Genomic DNA, 13,726 nt, shown 5'->3' on the forward strand with positions numbered 1-13,726 from the left:
TTAGAGTCATTGTGATGTCTGTAGGTTTTATGCTTATAGCGATGTCTCTGGTACTTTGTCTCACAGGATCCCCCTTAGGATCTCTTGTAGGGCTGGTTTAGTGGTGACGAATTCCTTCAGTTTTTGTTTGGGAAGACCTTTATCTCTCCCTCTATTCTAAATGACAGACTTGTTGGATAAAGGATTCTCAGATGCATATTTTTTCTGTTCATCGCATTGAAGAAATCCTGCCATTCCTTTCTGGCCTGCCAAGTTTCAGTAGAGAGATCGGTCACGAGTCTTATAGGTCTCCCTTTATATGTTAGAGCACGTTTATCTCTAGCTGCTTTCAGAATTTTCTCTTTATCCTTGTATTTTGCCAGTTTTACTATGATATGTCTTGCAGAAGATCGATTCAAGTTACGTCTGAAGGGAGTTCTCTGTGCCTCTTGGATTTCAATGCCTTTTCCTTCCCCAGATCAGGAAGTTCTCAGCTATTATTTCTTCAAGTACACCTTCAGCACCTTTCCCTCTCTCTTCCTCCTCTGGAATACCAATTATGGGTAGATTATTTCTCTTTAGTGCATCACTTAGTTCTCTAATTTTCCCCTCATACTCCTGGATTTTTTTAATCTCTCTTTTTCTCAGCTTCCTCTTTTCCCATAATTTTATCTTCTAGTTCACCTATTCTCTCCTCTGCCTCTTCAATCCGAGCCGTGGTTTTCTCCATTTTATTTTGCAGCTCATTAATAGCATTTTTCAGCTCCTAGTGACTGTTCCTTAGTCCCTTGATCTCTGTAGCAATAGATTCTCTGCTGTCCTTTATACGGTTTTCAAGCCCAGCTATTAATTTTATGGCTATTATTCTAAATTCACTTTCTGTTATATTGTTTAAATCGTTTTTTATCAGTTCGTTAGCTGTCGTTATTTTCTGGACTTTTTTTTTTTTGAGGGGAATTCTCCTGTTTTGTCATTTTGGATAGTCCCTGGAGTGGTGCGGAACTGCGGGGCACTTCCCCTGTGCTGTCTTGAATAACTTGCGTTGGTGGGCGGGGCCACAGTCAGACCTGATGTCTGCCCCCAGCCCACAGCTGTGGCCACAGTCAGACTGGTGTGTGCCTTCTCTTTCCCTCTCCTAGGGGTGGGATTTACTGTGGGGTGGGGAGGCCCATCTGGGCTACTTGCACAGTGCCAAGCTTGTGGTGCTGGGGATCTGGCGTATTAGCTGGGGTGGATCAGCAAGGTGCATAGGTGTGGGATGGGCAGGCTCAGTTCGCTTTTCCTTGGGAGTTCCTCTTCAGGAGGGGCCCTGAGGCACTGTGAGGGAGTCAGACCCACTGAAGGGAATGATCCGCAGAAGCATAGCGTTTGGTGTTTGCACGGTGTAAGCAAGTTCCCTTGCAGGAACTGGTTCCCTTTGGGATTTTGGCTGGGGGATGGGTGAGGGAGATGGCAACCAGGAGCACCTTTGTTCCCCGCCAAGCTGTGCTCTGTCGTCCGGGGCTCAACAACTCTCCCTCCCATTGTCCTCCAGCCGTCCTGCTCTCTGAGCAGAGCTGTTAGCTTATAACCTTCCAGATGTTAAGTCCCGCTTGCTGTCCGAACACACTGTGTCTGGCCCCTCAGCGATTGCAAGCCAGACTTGGGGGCTCTGCTTGCCCAGCGGGCCGCCCCTCCGCCTCGGCTCCCTCCTGTCAGTCTGTGTAGCACACTGCCTCTCTGCCCCTCCTACCCTCTTCTGTGGACCTCTCGTCTATGCTTGGCTCTGGAGAATCCATTCTGCTAGTCTCTGGCAGTTTTCTGGGTTATTTAGGCAGGTGTGGGTGGAATCTTAGTGAGCCGCAGGACTCGGTAAGCTCAGCGTCCTCCTACACCGCCATCTTCCCACTCTTCCACCCCTGTGGTTTTTAAAGTCAAACTTTAAGGGCATTAGTCTTCCCCATGTGAGCTCCCTGGTGCAAGGGCCTGATTTATCTTCAGCGACTCTTATTATCCATATGTTTGTCTGTTTTTAATATCTGTTACTTTTTCTCACATTCATTTTATCTTTCTTCATTATTTAAAAAATGACTAAAAAGGTTCAATTTGTAAATAATTTTAAATTTAAAAAGAGGTTTAAAAACAGTACAAAGAACACCTATATATTCTTCATGTAGAATCATCTATTGTTAACATTTTTCTTGTTTGCTTTTTTGTCTTTATCTTTTGCTCTCTTTTATAAGGCATATGTTGGACTATTTCTGAACTATTTAAGAGTAAGTTGGGTATGTCATAGCCCTTTAAACATATATTTCCTACATTTAAGTATGTTGTCTTTGTAGTGACAATACAGTTCATACCTTCAGTAAACTTAAGATCAGTATACTAGTTTTCTCCTAATCTACCATTCACAATCCAATATTTGTCATTTAACCCAATATTATTCTTTATAACATTTTCCCCTTTCATGCAGAATCCAGTTTAGTATTAGGTATTTCATGTAGTTGTTATGTTTCTATCCTTCTTTAAACTAGGATATTTCCTTAGGTCTTCTTTGTCTTTTATGACATTATATTCTTTGAAGAATAATGTATCTTTAAAGAAAGTTTCCTCGTTTTGGATATTTCTGATGTTCTTAGGGTATCACATCCAGAGCTACACTGTGTACATCTATCATTAATTTGTGATTTTAATAATGATAAATGGGTCAAACTGTTTTCCTCCATCTTACTATTTTCTCCTTAGCAGATAATGAGTAATCTGTAGGAAGATACATTCAGATCATGCAAATATCCTCTTCTCTATCAGAATTTCCTAGATTTAAGATGTATTCATAATACATTGCTGAACTAGTCTCTAGTTTGAAGGTTCCAAAACGATTATTTCCCAACTCTAATACCATATCCATGTTTATCCAATTGGTACCTGACATTCTTGAAAGTAAGGGCTTATCCTCACTCATATTTTTTTCCCCTTTTTAAAAATTATTAGAATGAGATCATGGATTCTCATTCTTCTAATGGTTTCATAGCTTATACTATTCTTTTTTAGCTCTAAAATTGTTATGGCATTGGCTAGTGGGATTTTATTTAAGTTAAGTACTATAAACTTATTACACTAGACATTGAGAAATTCCTTGATATTTAGTATGACAAGATGTACCATGCCAATCTTGAACATTTCCTGCACATAGGTAGAATCAGCCATTTTTCCTAGTAGACTTGTTTTTTTTTTTTTTAATGGGAAATGTTACTAGAAACCAACATTTGAAAACTAATGGTGTCCACTGGTGCTGGGGTGTATGTATGTATGTGTGTGTGTGTGTTTGTGCATATCTGTATTTCTATCTATACATTTATGGTATGTAATTATATGTGTGTATGAATATGTATACATATGTATGAACATGTATATGTAGGTATATGTGTGTATAAATATAGCATCAATGTATTTACTCATTTGCTCAATTTTAGAAGACCCTAAAATTGTTTTAGAATTGTGTAGCTGATACCAATAGAAAAACAAACCAAACCAAAGATTTTATAATTTTATTTCTCTTACCCAAGACTGAGGATATATTACTATATAATGAGTACCTAAATTAGTCCCTTTTTCCCCTTCTTGAGTTGGCTCATTAAAAAAAAATTTTTTTTTAAGTTTATTTATTTTGAGAGAGAGAGAGAGAGAAAGGGGAGGGGCAGAGAAAGTGGGACAGAGGGAGAATCCCAGGTAGGCTCCACACCATCCGTGCACAGCATTGGGCTCCAATCCATGAACTGCAAGATCATGACCTGAGCAAAAGTTGGATGCTTAACCAACTGAACCATGCAGGCACGCCAAGTTGACTAATTTCTTTTTTAGTTTTTTTTTAACGTTTATTTTTGAGACAGAGAGAGCATGAATGGAGGAGGGTTAGAGAGAGAGGGAGACACAGAATCTGAAACAGGCTCCAGGCTCTGAGATGTCAGCACAGAGCCCGACGCTGGGCTCAAAATCAGTGAGATCATGACCTGAGCCGAAGTCGGACGTTTAACCAACTGAGCCATCCAGGCACCCCAAAGTTGACTAATTTCTTAAGTTGCCTTCATTTTTAGTACCCTATTCTTATTTTTGTTAATACAATTTGTTTTAGGAATATATAGAAATATTAGCCTACTTCCAATAATGAAAATATTTAAGAAGGAGAGATTTTTTTCCTGAAGCCACACCCTTGCATCCCCCAATTTATCCCTTCTGTTTTAAGTAAGTTGTTTTCTGGTTTATCATTCTTGTGTTTCATTTTGTAAAAGTAAGTGTCTCTATATTTTTCCCCTTGTTTCCTCTTCTTTCTCACATGGATAGGTAAAAAACTAGATATCTACTTTTTTTTACTTTATTTTTCATTTAACATTCTCTCCAAGAAATTTTCCTGTCATATTCTAGAGAAATTTTCTATTCATTATACAGTTGTATGTACAGCTGTTTGTATCATATTATATATCATTGTTTATGTCATACCATAGTTTATAGTATATACCTTCAGTTATTCAAACAGTAATCTATGCTTGAACACTTAGGTGGTTTTGAATATTATGCAGTTACAAGTGAAGCTATAAGTAACCTGTGCATATGTGTTTTATTGTTTGGTATCTCTTTATCTTAGGCTAAGTTTATATTAACTTAAGAAACTGGAACTGATGTGTTTAATTTCTATAAATGTTTATGAAATAATAAGAGTATAAAAATACTCATCAAAACTTTTCTCACCATTTTCATATCATATCTTGCATTATGGTATTTTTGGCCTTATCAAAATGAGGGAAAATTCTGCTGTACACTTGTATAAATTTGAAGTTTAGGTACTTCATAATGGATCTGATGGTTTTTTTTCTATTTAATGGCCTAAATGCATTTCTTTTGTAGGTTATGATGAATTACCAAATGAAGAGCTTGTGCTTGAGCATCAAGATTTAGTGCCAAAAACCCAAATGCAAGTAGAGAAACAAAAAACTCCTGGAAGAAAAGATTCACTAGTAAGTATTAAAAAAAACCCTGCATATTAATTTAAATTAAACTCATCAGAGGGTTTTTTTCCATTGGTTCATGAAAATATAGGTCAGCATGTGTTTTGTAGAAATGTTACATGTTGATATAAAGTGTGAATTCCCTGGAGTGCCTGGGTGGCTCAGTCAGTTAAGCATCTGACTCTTGATTTCAGCTCAGTTTTGTGGGATTGAGCCCCATGTCAGGCCCCATGCTGTCAGTGCAGAGCCTGCTTGGAATTTTCTCTCTCCCTCTTTCTCTGCCTCTCCCCTGCTCATATACTTGCACATGTTCTCTCTCTCTCAAAATGAATGAATGAATGAATTAATTAATTAATCAATTAATTAATTAAAAAGTGTGAATACCCTAAGATAATTAGAGATCAAAAACAAGATTATTGGTTGGAATTTCTGATTAAGACTATTTCACAGCAATGCATCATGTACTCAGTACCCACCAAGGGCAATAGTAGGCCAATAATTGCCTCACAAAGGGTATGTACCTTTCAGCCAAATCTGGGAGATTACCGGTCCAAAAGGTCAATGGGTTCTTCAGACCTGTGTCAGTGTCTTTTTGCAATAGGTTTCAGTGGGTGTACAGATATATTATTGAGATCAGTAACTCAGAATCCAAATGGGGATCAGAGAAGTTCAAGGAAAAGCAGCTTGAGTGGCCTATTGGAGGTACTCTATAACATCTTGTTGGCTGGGTCTCCATCAAAGGTAACAGCCCTTCTGCTAGCCCCATAAATATGTGTTATGAAACCTCTTTGGGTAGAAAGTATCAGTAGTCAAAGTAGTCCCACCAATATTCAAACTCTTGTTATAATTTGGGGAAGAGAAGGCCAAAAGATTCACAAACATCTTCTTTGGAATAAGATGTCTTATCTCATACAGATCCTTCCCTGGAATTTCACTTGGATACTAGGTCCTTGTACCTTTTTTATATTAATGACCCAGCCATATTGCCCCATATGGATCAGCACGATATGCAGTCCTTGATGGATAGTGTCCTTGTTTGCGCCCACCAGAAGGATGTCATCAATATAGTGAACGGCTAGTATTCCCTCTGCAAATGGGACTTTTTTCAGATCCTGCCCTATACATTGGTGACAGACAGATGGGGAATTTAAGGAGACTTGTGGAAGGACACTAGTGGCATATTTCAACCAATTTTACAAGGGTAAATTGATCCTGGTCATTAGCATGAAGAGGGATGTTATAAAAGGAGTTCAAGATGTTGGTTGCTGTATACCAAGTTCCTTCATCTTCAGTAATAGCTTCTATGACTGTGCCAGTGTCAGCACCACAATGTCAGTGGTACAAATGCTTTGTAGAGCCTTAATCAGTCTCTAGGCACCCAAAAGTTTTGTGCACAGGCTAGATGAGGCAATTTAATTGAGAAACAGTCTACAAAATTTGTTTGCCTCCTTAAACTCAGTAACAAGGGCAGTTATTTTTTTTTATACCCAGGCTGTCAGTATTGTTTTTGGTAGATATTAAAATTTTTTTTAATGTTTATTTTTTGAGAGACAGAGAGAGAGAGACAGAGAGAGACAGAGAGAGAGAGACAGAGCATGAGTGGGGGAGGAGAAGAGAGAGAGGGAGACACAGAATCCAAAGCAGGCTCCAGGCTCTGAGCTGTCAGCGCAGAGCCTGATGCGGGGCTTGAACCCACAAACTGTGAGATCATGACCTGAGCCAAAGTCAGATGCTTAATCAAGCAAGCCACCCAGGTGCCCTGTTTTTGGTAGATATTGGCACTAGGTTCTGGTAGTTCTGTGGCTCAGGATCTTCCATAAGCTCCATTAAAATGCCCTAACTGCAGAAAATTCTGTCAGTACCTGGGAGTGAATATGAGTGGTGGATCACATAGATAATGTATCTATGTATACCAATAATACATTCATTAGTAGAGGCAATAATAATGGAATCCACCATAGTCTGGCCTAGAAAAGGTTTTTAGTGTTGGGTGGCTCCAAACCAGGGAGCATTATTTATTTCTTTCTCATGTTGATACCAGGGTTTGTGGGGATCATGGTTACCAGTATAGCAATATTCAAAAGACCCAAGAAATGGAATTGTCATCCTGCCCCACCTGTCTATTGAACTTTGTCCTTGGAATAGGTTTTTATATCTCTATTGGGAATATAGACGCTTTGATATAACTCCTAGTTTTATTTATTTTTGAAAGGTGAGATCAGGGTGAATGTATATGGGGTTCTCTTATTCATTTCAAGATTCACTGTAGTGATAGTAGAGGAAATAACACTTGTATTCATAGTGGCATTATGTAGACACTAATGAGTTTACATGTTATATCCTTCATGGTCCATAATCTTACCATGAGTACCTTGGTAGAGAGACAATCAATCTATTCCTTTGAGACTCCACTGTATGGTAATCAGACCCAATGATCTTAAGCAAGGACATTGCCTATATCATCCAGTAGACGGTGCATTATTACCATTTTTACATCACTCTTTGTCTTGGCAACAGCCAAATTTTGCATTTTCAAAGTGTGTCAATTAAGATCTGAGTGTCACAACTGATTGACACACATTATGAGTAGGTTTGTGCTCCATGACCAATAGTATTGAAGGAAGCGAATCTAGAAACATGAAACTAGTCAACAATCTGATCATATATTCTTCTCACTCTTTTATGTACCTAAGAGGCTACCTGGCTTTCTGGAAGACAGTTATCCATGTTTTTCATTATGGTAACTCATTACTTGTGGACCCAAACAAGTAATAAGTCTATTACTACTACCCAGATGATGATGGAGATGATTTCAGTTTTTTGCATCATTTTATATTTCTTTCCATTTTTTTCCTTATCCCTAGGCAAAGTGGCTACTGTCAGCGCACTCTGAAATAGGTGGTCTGTAAGGAGTAATGCACCTCACAGGATGCCTTTATCACTTATTATATTTAATAAGATTGCCTCCTTCATTATGCAGGCAAACTACTTAAGTCTGTAAGATCTCGTCAGATCACTGAACAAAGTTATTCCAAAGACCTTTACATTCTTTTTCAGTAAAGGTGTGAGTCTTAAAAACTTGCTGTGATTTGTGCTATCAGTGTTAGGACAGAGTTCACAATAGCCATAGAGTACAACTCAGCTTGCAGGGTCTGATGACTTTTGGTCTTATAATCATTAGCTACGGAATTGCTTTTCTAGCTTTTTTAAAGTCTCTCTGTTAGATCTCTAATTTAACTCACCAGGGTAACTTAGCCAGAAGTTTGGAGGCTAAAGTGAAAGACAAATGTTCCCCTCAAACTGAAAGTATTATTTAGCAATCCGTTAGAACTTTCTGAGAGTGTTCTGTGGCATCTACCAGCACTTTCTGAAACTCATTGGTATGCCTGGCAACGTGCTTGATTGGATCCTCAGATGTTTCAATGATCTATTTGCAAGGTCCAAGAGTGACCCATGTCTTTCTTAACACTCCCAAAAGTGCTTTGCCAATTTTGCTTTTTCAGAAAGGCATTATGTTTCATTGACCACTTTGCTCAGTTGTGCGAATTTGTGAGAGAGAGCTGCCAGTTGTCAGGTTGGTCAATTAAGATAACAATCCACTTACTGTGATAGTATAAGCAAGAGTCTAAACAGAAAAGAGCTGAAACTCTACCAACCTTTCATATTTCCCACAGAACAGTACTGGGTAAGGGTCAGGTATCTCATCATAGACAGGAGTGGAGAAAGGAAACATTTCTCTGCATCCCCTGATGCAGAAAGGTCCCTGATGTCTTAAGGACCATGGGCCCAGGGAAAGTTAGAAGGATCAGAGTTTGGAGTAAGTAAGTATGTTATACTGAGTCAGAGAAAAGTGTCCCCCAGGTCTACCTGCTAAGGTAGTCTGGGTATAGACACATGAACAGTACAGTGTCTCAGCTAAGGATTAGTCCTCTATAAGGAGGCTCTGAATGGAGGTGCCTGGGTAAGAATGCAAATCTCTCATGTGTAAGATCATGGTCAGCCAGAAGTGGAGGTAAGTGTTAGCTTTAGTCATTGACTGCAACTACCTCTAGTGCCTTCAGTGCACTTGCTGTGCATCCAATGAGTGCGAGGTAGGAAACTTTACCCCATAATGACTTCCAGGTAAAGTCTTTGTAATTGCCTATGATAAAGGCTGAAAGATCACATATAGGATTTTGACCTGGAATTGGAACACTGGCATATACACACACACGTGTGTGTATTCATAAACAAAGAGACCTATATACAAACACAAATGACCACATATGCATATACATATACATACATAGACATATTTAGAAATCACGAGTTCTTACAGACATTTTCAATTCCAGTTACTTCATTCAGGACTTATTATTGCCTTCCTCCATTTCATATATGTAGTCACAGTGTGAATTCTAACTTTGAGCAACATGAACACATTTATACTTTTGCTTTGTCCTATAATACTTCTAAAATTGTTTCACAGCTGCTTACCTGATAGCACTAGAAAGAGGCAAAACTACTAAAAATTTTGTGGATGTTTACATACCCCACTCTCTTGCCTAAGACTGAAGGTGTATGTCAAATACTGGTGATTGATTACTTGGGTACGTCCTTGTTTTTTCCATCATTAGGTTCATTAAGTTTGCTTTCAATTTTAGTTTTATTTCTCATCTTTAAAAGTTATTTTTTGGAATATGTAAAAATGAACTTTCAAAAGTGATAAATATGGAAAAAGAGATATATAAAGTATTTTCCTTTCCTTACATTACTCAGTCCTCATCCTTCTCTTATAGGTATCCAATTAAATTGTTTTCTAGTTTGTTCTTTAATATTTCATTAAAAAAACCCTGTCTTCCCCTTCTCTTTATTTCTATGTTACCTTCTTTCTTTTACAAAAGGTAGCATGCTAGGTATTCTCTATTTCACAGTTTTTTTCCACCTAACATTAGCTTCTAGAAATCCTCCCAATTCATTTTGTAGAGATCTTTTGCATTCCTTTTATAGCAGTCAGTTAGGCATCTGACTCTTGATTTTGGCTTAGGTCATGATCTCACAGTTCATGAGATCAAGCCCTGCATTGGACTTCACAGTGACAGCATGGAGCCTGCTTGGAATTCTCTCTCCCTCTCTCTCTGCTCCTCCCCTGCATGCGCTCTCTCTCTCTCTCTCTCTCTCTCTCTCTCAAAATGAATAAAATAAATTTTAGAAAACAAACCTAAAAAAGAGAATACTATGAGAAATTATATGCCAACAAACTAGGCAATCTGGGAGAAATGAGCAAATTCCTAGAAACTCACAAACAACCAAAACTGAAACAGGAAGACATAGAAAATTTGAACAGGCTCATAGCCAGCAAAGAAATTGAGTCAGTAATCAAAAATATCCCAATAAACAAGATTCCTGGACCAGGTGGCTTCCCAGGGGAATTCTACCAGACATTTAAAGCAGAGTTAATACATATTCTTCTCAAATTGTTCCAAAAATAGAAACAGAAGGAAAGCTTCCAGATTCCTTCTATTTAGGCCAGCATTACCTTGATCCCAAAACCAGACAAAGATCCCACTAAAAAGGAAAATTACAGGCCAATATCCCTGATGAGCATGAATGCACAAATTCTCAACAAGATACTAGCAAATCAAATACAACATTATATTAAAAGAATTATTTACCATGATCAAGTGGGATTTATTCCTGGGCTATAGGACTGGTTAAATATACCCAAATCAATCAATGTGATACACCTCATTAGTAAAAGAAAAGATAAGAACCATATGATTCTGTCAATAGATGCAGGTAAAGCGTTTGACAAAAAGCAGCATCCATTCTTGATAAAAACTCTCAACAAAGTAGGGATAGATGGAAGATACCTCAACAACATAAAGGTCATATACAAAAGACCCACAGCTAACATCATCCTCATTGGGAAAAATGTGAGAGCCTTTCCCCTATGGTCAGGAACAAGACAAGGATGCCCACTCTTACCATTACTATTTAACATAGTACTCAGCCTCAGCAATCAGACAACAAAAAGAAATAAAAGGTATACAAATCAGCAAGGAAGAAGTCAAACTTTTCACTGTTTTCAGATGACCAAACACTGTATGTAGAAAACCCAAAAGACTCCACCAAAAAATTGCTAGAACTAATACACGAATTCAGGAGAGTCACAGGATATAAAATTAACATGCAGAATGCATTTACTATATACCAATAGTGAAGCAGCATAACAAGGAATAAATCCCATTTACAATTGCACCAAAAACGATGAGATACTTAGGAATAAACCTAACTAAAGAGGTAAAGGATCTGAAAACTATAGAAGACTTATGAAAGAAAGTGAAGAGGAAAAACATTCCATGGTCATGGACTGAATGAACAAATACTGTTAAAATGTCTATACTACCCAAAGCAATTAGCACATTTAACACAGTTTCTATCAAATACCACTAGCATTCTTCACAGAGCTAGGGCAATCCTAAAATTTGTATGGAACCACAAAAGACCCCAAATAGTCAAAGCAATCCTGCTAGAAACAAAACTGGAGGCATTATGATTCCAGACTTCAGGCTATATTACAAAACTGTAGTCATCAAGATAGTATAGTATTGGCAAAAAAATACACATAGATCAATGAAACAGAATATAAAACCCAGAAATGGACCCACAACTATATGGCCAACTAACATTTAACAAAGGAGGAAAGAATATCCAATGGAAAAAAGACAGTCTCATTCAGCAAATGGGGTTGGGAAAATTGGACTGCGACATGCAGAAGGATAAAACTGGACTACTTTCTTCACTGTGCACAAAAATAAATTCAAAATGGATTAAAGACCTAAATGTGAGACAGAAAACCATCAAAATCCTACCGAAGAACACAGGCAGCAATCTCTGACTTTGGCCAAAGCAACTTTTTACTAGACATGTCACCGAAGGCAAGTTGAACTACCTATAATTAATTGAGATTCCAGAAACCCCAAATCTCATGCATGGGTCATTTGGTGAAACTTTGTCTTCCTGAAGCACACAATGAGGGCAGGTATTTTTTTCCCTCAGGAATTTGTTTTTGAGCGACAAAAGCATCAGGGGCTGGTAGGTGAGTTAGGCACACAGCCTTCAACATATCCCACTAAAGTAGCCTTAACTGAAACAGTTCCTTTCAAGGAAAGCAGAGGTTCACATAGACAATACATTTGTACATTGCATTTATACAATGCATTTATACATATAATGTAGTGGGCACCATAACAGTGGAGGTCTGTGGTGGCCCACTGGTCCTACCCATAGTCAAATCAGGATAGGAGTCCTGGTGACAGTGGCTTCATACTCTAAGCCAGAAAGGATTATATATTTTCCCTTCATTCTGGTGTCATAGGTTGTGTATATCAGAAACACCTTTGTGCCAGTATCCAAAAGGTCACCCCCAGTGCAGTTCTTCTCCATGTCTCCATTGAACTCTGACTTTGGTATAGGGCCTTCTTTCCCTGGTGAGGACATAGAGCCTTTGGCCTGATACATAGTTTTGTTTATGTTTAAAAACTGAAAGTTCTGGTTTAAGGTTTGCAGGATTTTTCATTCATATCAAGATTTACTGGGGAAGGCAAAGGAAATAGCACTTAATATTAATCATAGAGCTATCACCCTGAAGACTTTAGGGGCTTCATTTTGCACCCTCAAAGGCATACTATGGTCCTGAGCTCCTTGGAAGACATCCCATCTACTTCTCAACTAAGAAAACATTGTTAAATAGCAAGATCCAAAGATCACTCCAGGAAGACCATTGTTTGGGGTGTCTAGGAGTATGTATATGATTACCCTTTTTATGTCACTCTCTCTGATGGTCTATATCTAGTATTTTGTCAGTAGTTTTTTACATGCCCCCAGATTTGTTAGTTATGATCCAAATTGTGTATAGACAAATTGACCTGAACTTATAGGGAGGTTTAATTGAGCTTGATAATCAGCAACAGTTGCATGAATGAACCTATAAGTCTGAGTCTAGTTAATAATCTTATCATGGGCTTTTCTCATTCTCTCTTTGTAGAACCAAGGTGACACCAATATGGTTTGTGGGACTGCTAAAGCACTCTGCAAGAGTGGTTCAAACATATTTTAGTCACAGGGAGCTCATTACAGGTGGGTCAAATCTTTTGGAACCTAAATAGTACCCATTTGAGAGTAGAGAGGGTCTTTGGTGTTTGCCTCTCATTTATTCCCTTTCTTCTACTTCCTTGGGCAAAGTGGTCCCTGTCAGGGTATTCTGAAGGTGGGATGCTATAGTTAGGTACTCCAAAAGGTACTTTCCCTTACTTCCTTTAATAAGATTTACCTCCTTCATTGTGAAGGCAAGCTACTCAGCCTCTAAAGTCTCTTCAGACACCTGGGAAAAGCAGTACTGAAGGGTTCTGTATTCTTTTTCATTAAAAAACTAGTCTCTATAACTAGCTGCATCATGGGTATTCGTTGGTGCCAGGGACTTGCTTAGAGCATCTACAACTCTGCTCACAGACTCTCTGATGACTTTTAATCTCATTAGTGGATAATCATAAGTTATAGCCCCAAAATTGCTTCCCTAGCTTTCTCAGAGCCACCTCTGTTGAATCTCTAATTTGACTACTACATGGCATCTTGGCCATATAGACAGGGGCTAAAGAGAAGGACAGTTGGTACCCCTCAGAACTGAAATGCTTACAGAAAGTATTTGCTGACCTTTTGTTTGGAAGATGGCGGCGTAGGAGGATGCTGGGCTCACCGCGCGTCCTGCTGATCACTTAGATTCC

Source organism: Lynx canadensis, chromosome B4 (genome assembly GCF_007474595.2).
Source record: "Lynx canadensis isolate LIC74 chromosome B4, mLynCan4.pri.v2, whole genome shotgun sequence".
Classification (NCBI taxonomy): Eukaryota; Metazoa; Chordata; class Mammalia; order Carnivora; family Felidae; genus Lynx; species Lynx canadensis.